Genomic DNA, 9,533 nt, shown 5'->3' on the forward strand with positions numbered 1-9,533 from the left:
GAGAAGCATCTTAATATTCGGGAAGACGGAACCCGGTATAGGGCTGAAAGGATTTGGGTACCAAAATTTGGAGATATGAGAGAAATGGTACTTAGAGAAGCTCATAAAACCAGATACTCAATACATCCTGGAACGGGGAAGATGTACAAGGATCTCAAGAAACATTTTTGGTGGCCGGGTATGAAAGCCGATGTTGCTAAATACGTAGGAGAATGTTTGACGTGTTCTAAGGTCAAAGCTGAGCATCAGAAACCATCAGGTCTACTTCAACAACCCGAAATCCCGGAATGGAAATGGGAAAACATTACCATGGATTTCATCACTAAATTGCCAAGGACTGCAAGTGGTTTTGATACTATTTGGGTAATAGTTGATCGTCTCACCAAATCAGCACACTTCCTGCCAATAAGAGAAGATGACAAGATGGAGAAGTTAGCACGACTGTATTTGAAGGAAGTCGTCTCCAGACATGGAATACCAATCTCTATTATCTCTGATAGGGATGGCAAATTTATTTCAAGATTCTGGCAGACATTACAGCAAGCATTAGGAACTCGTCTAGACATGAGTACTGCCTATCATCCACAAACTGATGGGCAGAGCGAAAGGACGATACAAACGCTTGAAGACATGCTACGAGCATGTGTTATTGATTTCGGAAACAGTTGGGATCGACATCTACCGTTAACAGAATTTTCCTACAACAACAGCTACCATTCAAGCATTGAGATGGCGCCGTTTGAAGCACTTTATGGTAGAAAGTGCAGGTCTCCGATTTGTTGGAGTAAAGTGGGGGATAGACAGATTACGGGTCCTGAGATTATACAAGAAACTACCGAGAAGATCATCCAAATTCAACAACGGTTGAAAACCGCCCAAAGTCGACAAAAGAGCTACGCTGACATTAAAAGAAAAGATATAGAATTTGAAATTGGAGAGATGGTCATGCTTAAAGTTGCACCTTGGAAAGGCGTTGTTCGATTTGGTAAATGAGGGAAATTAAATCCAAGGTATATTGGACCATTCAAGATTATTGATCGTGTCGGACCAGTAGCTTACCGACTTGAGTTACCTCAACAACTCGTGGCTGTACATAACACTTTCCACATCTCGAATTTGAAAAAATGTTTTGCTAAAGAAGATCTCACTATTCCGTTAGATGAAATCCAAATCAACGAAAAACTCCAATTCATCGAAGAACCCGTCTAAATAATGGATCGTGAGGTTAAAAGACTTAAGCAAAACAAGATACCAATTGTTAAGGTTCGATGGAATGCTCGTAGAGGACCCGAGTTCACCTGGGAGTGTGAAGATTAGATGAAGAAGAAATACCCGCATCTATTTCCAGAAGATTCGTCAACACCTTCAACAGCTTAAAATTTCGGGACGAAATTTATTTAACGGGTAGGTACTGTAGTGACCCGAACTTTTCCATGTTTATATATATTAATTGAGATTGATATTTACATGATTAAATGTTTCCAACATGTTAAGCAATCAAACTTGTTAAGACTTGATTAATTGAAATATGTTTCATATAGACAATTGACCACCCAAGTTGACCGGCGATTCACGAACGTTAAAACTTGTAAAAACGACATGACGATATATATATGGATATACATATGGTTAACATGAGATTATGATAAGTAAGTATCTCTATAAGTATATTAACAATGAGTTATATACATATAAACAAGACTACTAACTTAAGGATTTCGAAACGAGACATATATGTAACGATTATCGTTGTAACGACATTTAAATGTATATATATCATATTAAGATATATTAAGATATCATAATATCATGATAATATAATAATTTAACATCTCATTAGATATAATAAACAATGGGTTAACAACATTAATTGAGATCGTTAACTTAAAGGTTTCAAAACAACACTTACATGTAACGACTAACGATGACTTAACGACTCAGTTAAAATGTATATACATGTAGTGTATTTAGATGTATTAAAATACTTTTGGAAGACTTCAAGACATATATCAAAACACTCATACTTAACGAAAATGGTTACAGTTACTTTTCCATTCTTTTCTTTCATCAAGAATTCTAGTCGTATTCTTACCCGTATTATACACAGCTTCAAAACGTACTTACTATGAGTATATACCAATAGGAACTAGCATGGGATTCCACTCTTGATTATGTCATGTATGACTAATCAATTTTAACTTCTACCATGAGCTAGTCAACTAACTAGAACTCCTTTTAACCCCACTCACCACTCACCAATTACCACTCATCATTCACTCCATTTCACTTCCAATTCTCTTTCTAATTCTCTCTCAACACACACACACACACACTATTATGAACGTATTTTTCCAGTAGTTAATCATCATCTTCATCAAAAATCACTTCAAGAATCAAGCTAGAATCATCATAGGAAGAACACTTCAAGAACACTTCAAAAATCCCTTCAAGTTTACTAATTTACTTCCAAGCTTTCTAATCCATTCCAAGTAATCATCTAAGATCAAGAAACCTTTGTTATATACAGTAGGTTATCTTTCTTATTCAAGGTAATATTCATATTCAAACTTTGATTCAATTTCTATAACTATAAACTATCTTAATTCGAGTAAAAATCTTACTTGAACTTGTTTTTGTGTCATGATCCTACTTCAAGAACTTTCAAGCCATCCAAGATCCTTTGAAGCTAGATCATTTCTTGTCACTTCCAGTAGGTTTACCTACTAAACTTGAGGTAGTAATGATGTTCATAACATCATTCGATTCATATATATAAAACTATCTTATTCGAAGGTTTAAACTCGTAATCACTAGAACATAGTTTAGTTAATTCTAAACTTGTTCGCAAACAAAAGTTAATCCTTCTAACTTGACTTTTAAAATTAACTACACACATTTTCTATATCTATATGATATGCTAACTTAATGATTTAAAACCTGGAAACACGAAAAACACCGTAAAACCGGATTTACGCCGTCGTAGTAACACCGCAGGCTGTTTTGGGTTAGTTAATTAAAAACTATGATAAACTTTGATTTAAAAGTTGTTATTCTGAGAAAATGATTTTTATTATGAACATGAAACTATATCCAAAAATTATGGTTAAACTCAAAGTGGAAGTATGTTTTCTAAAATGGTCATCTAGACGTCGTTCTTTCGACTGAAATTACTACCTTTACAAAAATGACTTGTAACTTATTTTTCCGACTATAAAACTATACTTTTATGTTTATATTCATAAAATAGAGTTCAATATGAAATCATAGCAATTTGATTCACTCAAAACGGATTTAAAATGAAGAAGTTATGGGTAAAACAAGATTGGATAATTTTTCTCATTTTAGCTACGTGAAAATTGGTAACAAATCTATTCTAACCATAACTTAATCAACTTGTATTGTATATTATGTAATCTTGAGATACCATAGACACGTATACAATGTTTCGACCTATCATGTCGACACATCTATATATATTTCGGAACAACCATAGACACTCTATATGTGAATGTTGGAGTTAGCTATACAGGGTTGAGGTTGATTCCAAAATATATATAGTTTGAGTTGTGATCAATACTGAGATACGTATACACTGGGTCGTGGATTGATTCAAGATAATATTTATCGATTTATTTCTGTACATCTAACTGTGGACAACTAGTTGTAGGTTACTAACGAGGACAGCTGACTTAATAAACTTAAAACATCAAAATATATTAAAAGTGTTGTAAATATATTTTAAACATACTTTGATATATATGTATATATTGTTATAGGTTCGTGAATCAACCAGTGGCCAAGTCCTACTTCCCGACGAAGTAAAAATCTGTGAAAGTGAGTTATAGTCCCACTTTTAAAATCTAATATTTTTGGGATGAGAATACATGCAGGTTTTATAAATGATTTACAAAATAGACACAAGTACGTGAAACTAAATTTTATGGTTGAATTATCGAGATCGAATATGCCCCTTTTTATTAAGTCTGGTAATCTAAGAATTAGGGAACAGACACCCTAATTGACGCGAATCCTAAAGATAGATCTATTGGGCCTAACAAACCCCATCCAAAGTACCGGATGCTTTAGTACTTCGAAATTTATATCATATCCGAAGGGTGTCCCGGAATGATGGGGATATTCTTATATATATGCATCTTGTTAATGTCGGTTACCAGGTGTTCACCATATGAATGATTTTTATCTCTATGTATGGGATGTGTATTGAAATATGAAATCTTGTGGTCTATTGTTACGATTTGATATATATAGGTTAAACCTATAACTCACCAACATTTTTGTTGACGTTTAAAGCATGTTTATTCTCAGGTGAATACTAAGAGCTTCCGCTGTTACATACTAAAATAAGGACAAGATTTGGAGTCCATGTTTGGATGATATTGTATAAAAACTGCATTCAAGAAACTTATTTTGTTGTAACATATTTGTATTGTAAACCATTATGTAATGGTCGTGTGTAAACAGGATATTTTAGATTATCATTATTTGATAATCTAAGTAAAGCTTTTTAAACCTTTATTGATGAAATAAAGGTTATGGTTTGTTTTAAAATGAATGCAGTCTTTGAAAAAACGTCTCATATAGAGGTCAAAACCTCGCAACGAAATCAATTAATATGGAACGTTTTTAATCAATAAGAACGGGACATTTCAGAATTCTCCGATGTCTTTCCTGAAGAATTGCCTGGATTACCACCGCCGAGAGCAGTAGAGTTTCAGATCGATTTAGTACCAGGAGCTGCACCTGTAGCTCGTGCACCTTATCGACTCGCACCTTCCAAGATGCAAGAATTACAGAGTCAACTACAATAACTACTTGACCGTGGATTTATCCAACCAATTTTCTCGCCTTGGGGCGCACCCGTTCTGTTTGTGAAGAAGAAGGATGGATCCTTCCGTATGTGTATCGACTACTGTGAACTCAACAAATTGACGATCAAGAATCGGTATCCTCTTCCACGAATTAACAACCTTTTTGATCAACTCCAAGGATCGAGCGTTTACTCAAAGATCGATTTGCGATCCGGTTATCACCAGTTGAGGGTGAAGGAAAGTGACGTGATGAAAACTACATTCAGAACCCGTTATGGTCATTATGAATTTCTCGTAATGCCATTCGGATTGACTAACGCACCTGCCGTATTTATGGACCTCATGAATCGTGTCTGCAAGCCGTACTTGGATAAGTTTGTTATCGTCTTCATAGATGATATCCTCATCTACTCCAAGAGCGAAGAAGAGCATGAGCAACATCTTCGATTAGTGCTTGAACTCTTGAGACAAGAGCAGCTTTATGCGAAATTTTCCAAGTGTGAATTTTGGTTGAAGGAAGTGCAGTTTCTGGGTCATGTTGTGAGCGACCAGGGTATCAAAGTTGACCCCGCCAAGATTGAAGCTATCAGTAAGTGGGAGACCCCCACTACTCCAACTCACATCCGCCAAATCCTAGGTCTCGCTGGTTACTACCGAAGGTTTATTGAAGGTTTTTCTCTGATTGCGCGTCCTTTGACCGTGCTGACTCACAAGGGCAAGAAGTTCATTTGGGAACCCGCACATAAATCAGCATTCCAAACTTTGAAGAAGAAGTTAACCACCGCACCTATATTATCGCTTCCCGAAGGCAGTGACGATTTCGTTGTTTATTGCGATGCTTCGAAAAGTGGTTTTGGTTGTGTACTGATGCAACGATCAAAGGTTATTGCCTATGCCTCCCGCCAATTGAAGATTCACGAGCGGAACTACACTACTCACGATCTCGAACTTGGAGCCGTTGTCTTTGCGCTCAAATTGTGGAGACATTATTTGTATGGGACTAAGAGCACTATCTTCACCGACCACAAGAGCCTCCAGCACATCTTCGATCAGAAACAACTGAACATGAGACAGCGTCGATGGATCGAGACGTTAAACGACTACGATTGTCAACTCCGTTATCACCCTGGCAAGGCCAATGTTGTAGCTGACGCTTTAAGCCGAAAGGAGAGGACGGCACCTCTTCGTGTTAGGGCTCTGAACATCACCATTCATTCGAATCTCAATAGTCAGATCAGAGTAGCCCAAGATGAGGCTCTCAAAGAGGAGAATATATCTCATGAACATTTGAACATACTTGTCTCTCGATTCGAGGTTAGGGAGTCTGGACTCCGATGTTATGCCGAAAGAATTTGGGTACCTCTTTATGGAGATCTACGGAACCTTATACTTGATGAAGCACATAAATTGAGATATTCAATTCATCTCGAAGCGGGCAAAATGAAAGGACCCATCCTAATCCATCCGGACGAAGTCCATATCGATTATAAACGATTCACATCAGTTGATTACATCGCGAGGTACTTGACCTCTATATGTTACATTTACAAACATTGCATTCGTTTTAAAAAAAAAAAAAAACAATTTTTCATTACATCTAAAGTTGACAGACATGCATACCATTTCATAATATATCCTATAATTGACTTTATAATGATCTTGATAAACTCAACGACTCGAATGCAACGTCTTTTGAAATATGTCATGAATGACTCCAAGTAATATTTTTAAAATGATCAAATGCACAGCGGAAGATTTCTTTCGTACCTGAGAATAAACATGCTTTCAAGTGTCAACCAAAAGGTTGGTGAGTTCATTAGTTTAGCATAAATAATCATTTCATAATTTTAATAGACCACAAGATTTTATATTTCCAGTTCTCGTAAACATACGTCCCATGCATAGAGACAAAAATATCATTCATATGGATTGAACACCTGGTAACCGACATTCACAATATACATATAAGAATATCCCCATCATTTCGGGATCCTCCTTCGGACATGATATAAATTTCGAAGTTCTAAAGCATCCGGTACTTTGGATGGGGCTTGTTGGGCCCGATAGATCTATCTTTAGAGTTCGCGTCAATTAGGGTGTCTGTTCCCTAATTCTTATATTACCAGACTTAATAAAAAGGGGCATATTCAGTTTCGATCATTCAACCATAGAACGTAATTTCGATTACTTGTGTCTATTTCGTAAAACAGTTATAAAAACAGCGCATGTATTCTCAGTCCCAAAAATATATATTGTAAAAGTATTTAAAAAGGGATTAATGAAACTCACGCATATAAATATTGTAAAATAGTTAATAAAGCATTTGCATGTATTATCAGCCCAAAAATGTAAAGAGCAAAAGGGGCAAATGAAACTCACCTAATGTATTTTGTAGTAAAAATACATATGACGACATTTAACAATTGAACAATGCAGGGTTGGCCTCGGATTCACGAACCTATATCAATTTTATATCTATTAACACGTATCATTGTAATCAAACAGATATATATATTATGGTCTTAAATTATATGTCTTATATATATTTAAAATAGTTAATATTTATATAGTTATATATATATACATAAACATATGTTTAATTTTGTATTAAAAATAAGTAGTTTGTTATATGTAAATATTTATATAAATAATCCTAATATTTATAATTATATGAAAAATTATGATAGTTGTAATAAATATACTCTTTTATAGACAATATTCCTTTGTTATAATAATATTGTTAATACTAATAATCATATCAATAATACTGATAATAATAGTAGTTCTAAAAATGATACTCTTATTAATAATATTATTATAATTATTTTCATAACTAATTATTTATATCTTCTTAATCATAATCCTTTCATACTCCAATTAAATAAATGAAGTATAATATTCATATCATTATGTTTATAATAATATCCATAACTATATTCATCAAGTTTTTAATTAGTAGTAATAATAATAATAATAATAATAATAATAACAATAATAATGATAATAATAATAATAATAATAATAATAATAATAATAATAATAATAATAATAATAATAATAATAATAATAATAATAATAATAATAATAATAATAATAATAATAATAATAATAATAATAATAAGAACTACCTTAAGGTATTAGGCTTAAAAAGAAATATATAACCATCCCCGCCAAGACTCGAACCTGCAACCTCTCGCCCGGCAATCAAGTGTCCAACCATCTACTCTACTTCTATCTTTCTGAATATGTAGTACTCATATATAACTATAACCCGTTTTTCTTATTCACCTTCCTCTTTAACACCCAAAACTGTAGCATCGAGTAACATTAATTCCTTATCATCAACTCAGCATCTTCTTGATCATAATCACCATGTCATCTCGTCATCACCATTATTCATCATGATAATCATTATCGTGACCACCTCACTGTATTATGGTGGTTCGAACAAAACAGAAAAAAAACGCAGCAGTCTTGATCACAGGAACGTAGTAGCAACAGTAGTTTTAATGGTGTTCATTAATGGTGTTTGTTCATGGTGGTGTTCCGATGGTTGGTTGAACAGAAACGTAAATAGTGCAGCAGCAACTTAGCGATTTAATCGGGTTTTCGATGATTGGTTCATTGATCGTGATTAGAGAGTGAGAGGAAAGTTGGTCGGTGTTAGATGGTTTGTGATTGATCTCGACGTGAAACAGCTACTGCAGCAGCAACAATGGCTGATTATGGTTTCGGTTTATAACAGAAAACGGGAACAATCAAGTAGTAGTTTCGTAGTGAGAGAGAAAGGATGAGAGAGAGTGATCGTGATCATGACGGTTTTAGTGGTGGTGAAGACGGTGATTATATGGTGGTCTAGTGATGACAGTTGTGATGGTTATCGACTGGTTACAGTAGCAATATATATACCACAACGATGATAGCCGTGAGTTGCAAGAGAAAAAGAAAAAGAAAAAAAAAGAATGGAGAAGGTTTACGGTGGTGGCGATGGTGATCTTCGGTGATGGAAGTGGTGGTTGAAGGTGATGATTGCAAAACAATAATTGGTTCGGTTCATCATACAATCCTTCAACTAAAACATCTTCATTTTCTGTAAGTGGTTTCGCGAAGTTACAAACAGAAACAACGAAGTAGAAAAAGGAGCTAGTTGTAATAAAGATAGATGATGTTATTAGAAGGTTGATGATGTTGTGGGTGATGGGTTTAGGGTGGCGGAGGGTGGTGTTGATGGTTGTTAGATGAATATGATGAGTCATAAATGTGGTGATTGTAAACGAATGTGATAAAGAAGTGGTGATCCTCGATGGTTTGTGGTTTCAACAAAGAAGAAGAAGAAGAAGAAGAAGAAGAAGAAGAAGAAGAAGAAGAAGAAGAAGAAGAAGAAGAAGAAGAAGAAGAAGAAGAAGAAGAAGAAGAAGAAGAAGAAGAAGAAGAAGAAGAAGAAGAAGAAGAAGAAGAAGAAGAAGAAGAAGAAGAAGAAGAAGAAGAAGAAGAAGAAGAAGAAGAAGAAGGTGAAGGTGGTTGTAGGTGTTTCATGGTAGTTGTGGTTGGTGATGATGGCTGTAACAGAAGCAACTGTGATGGCTCACAGTTTTGAAATGGGTGTTGAGGTGATGGCAAGTTCACAATGTATATGTATATTATATAGTTAGAAAGTAAAAGAAATGAAAATCAATTAAGTGATGTGTGGTGTTTGTAAGCTGA

This window comes from Rutidosis leptorrhynchoides, chromosome 5 (assembly GCF_046630445.1).
Source record: "Rutidosis leptorrhynchoides isolate AG116_Rl617_1_P2 chromosome 5, CSIRO_AGI_Rlap_v1, whole genome shotgun sequence".
Lineage (NCBI taxonomy): Eukaryota > Viridiplantae > Streptophyta > Magnoliopsida > Asterales > Asteraceae > Rutidosis > Rutidosis leptorrhynchoides.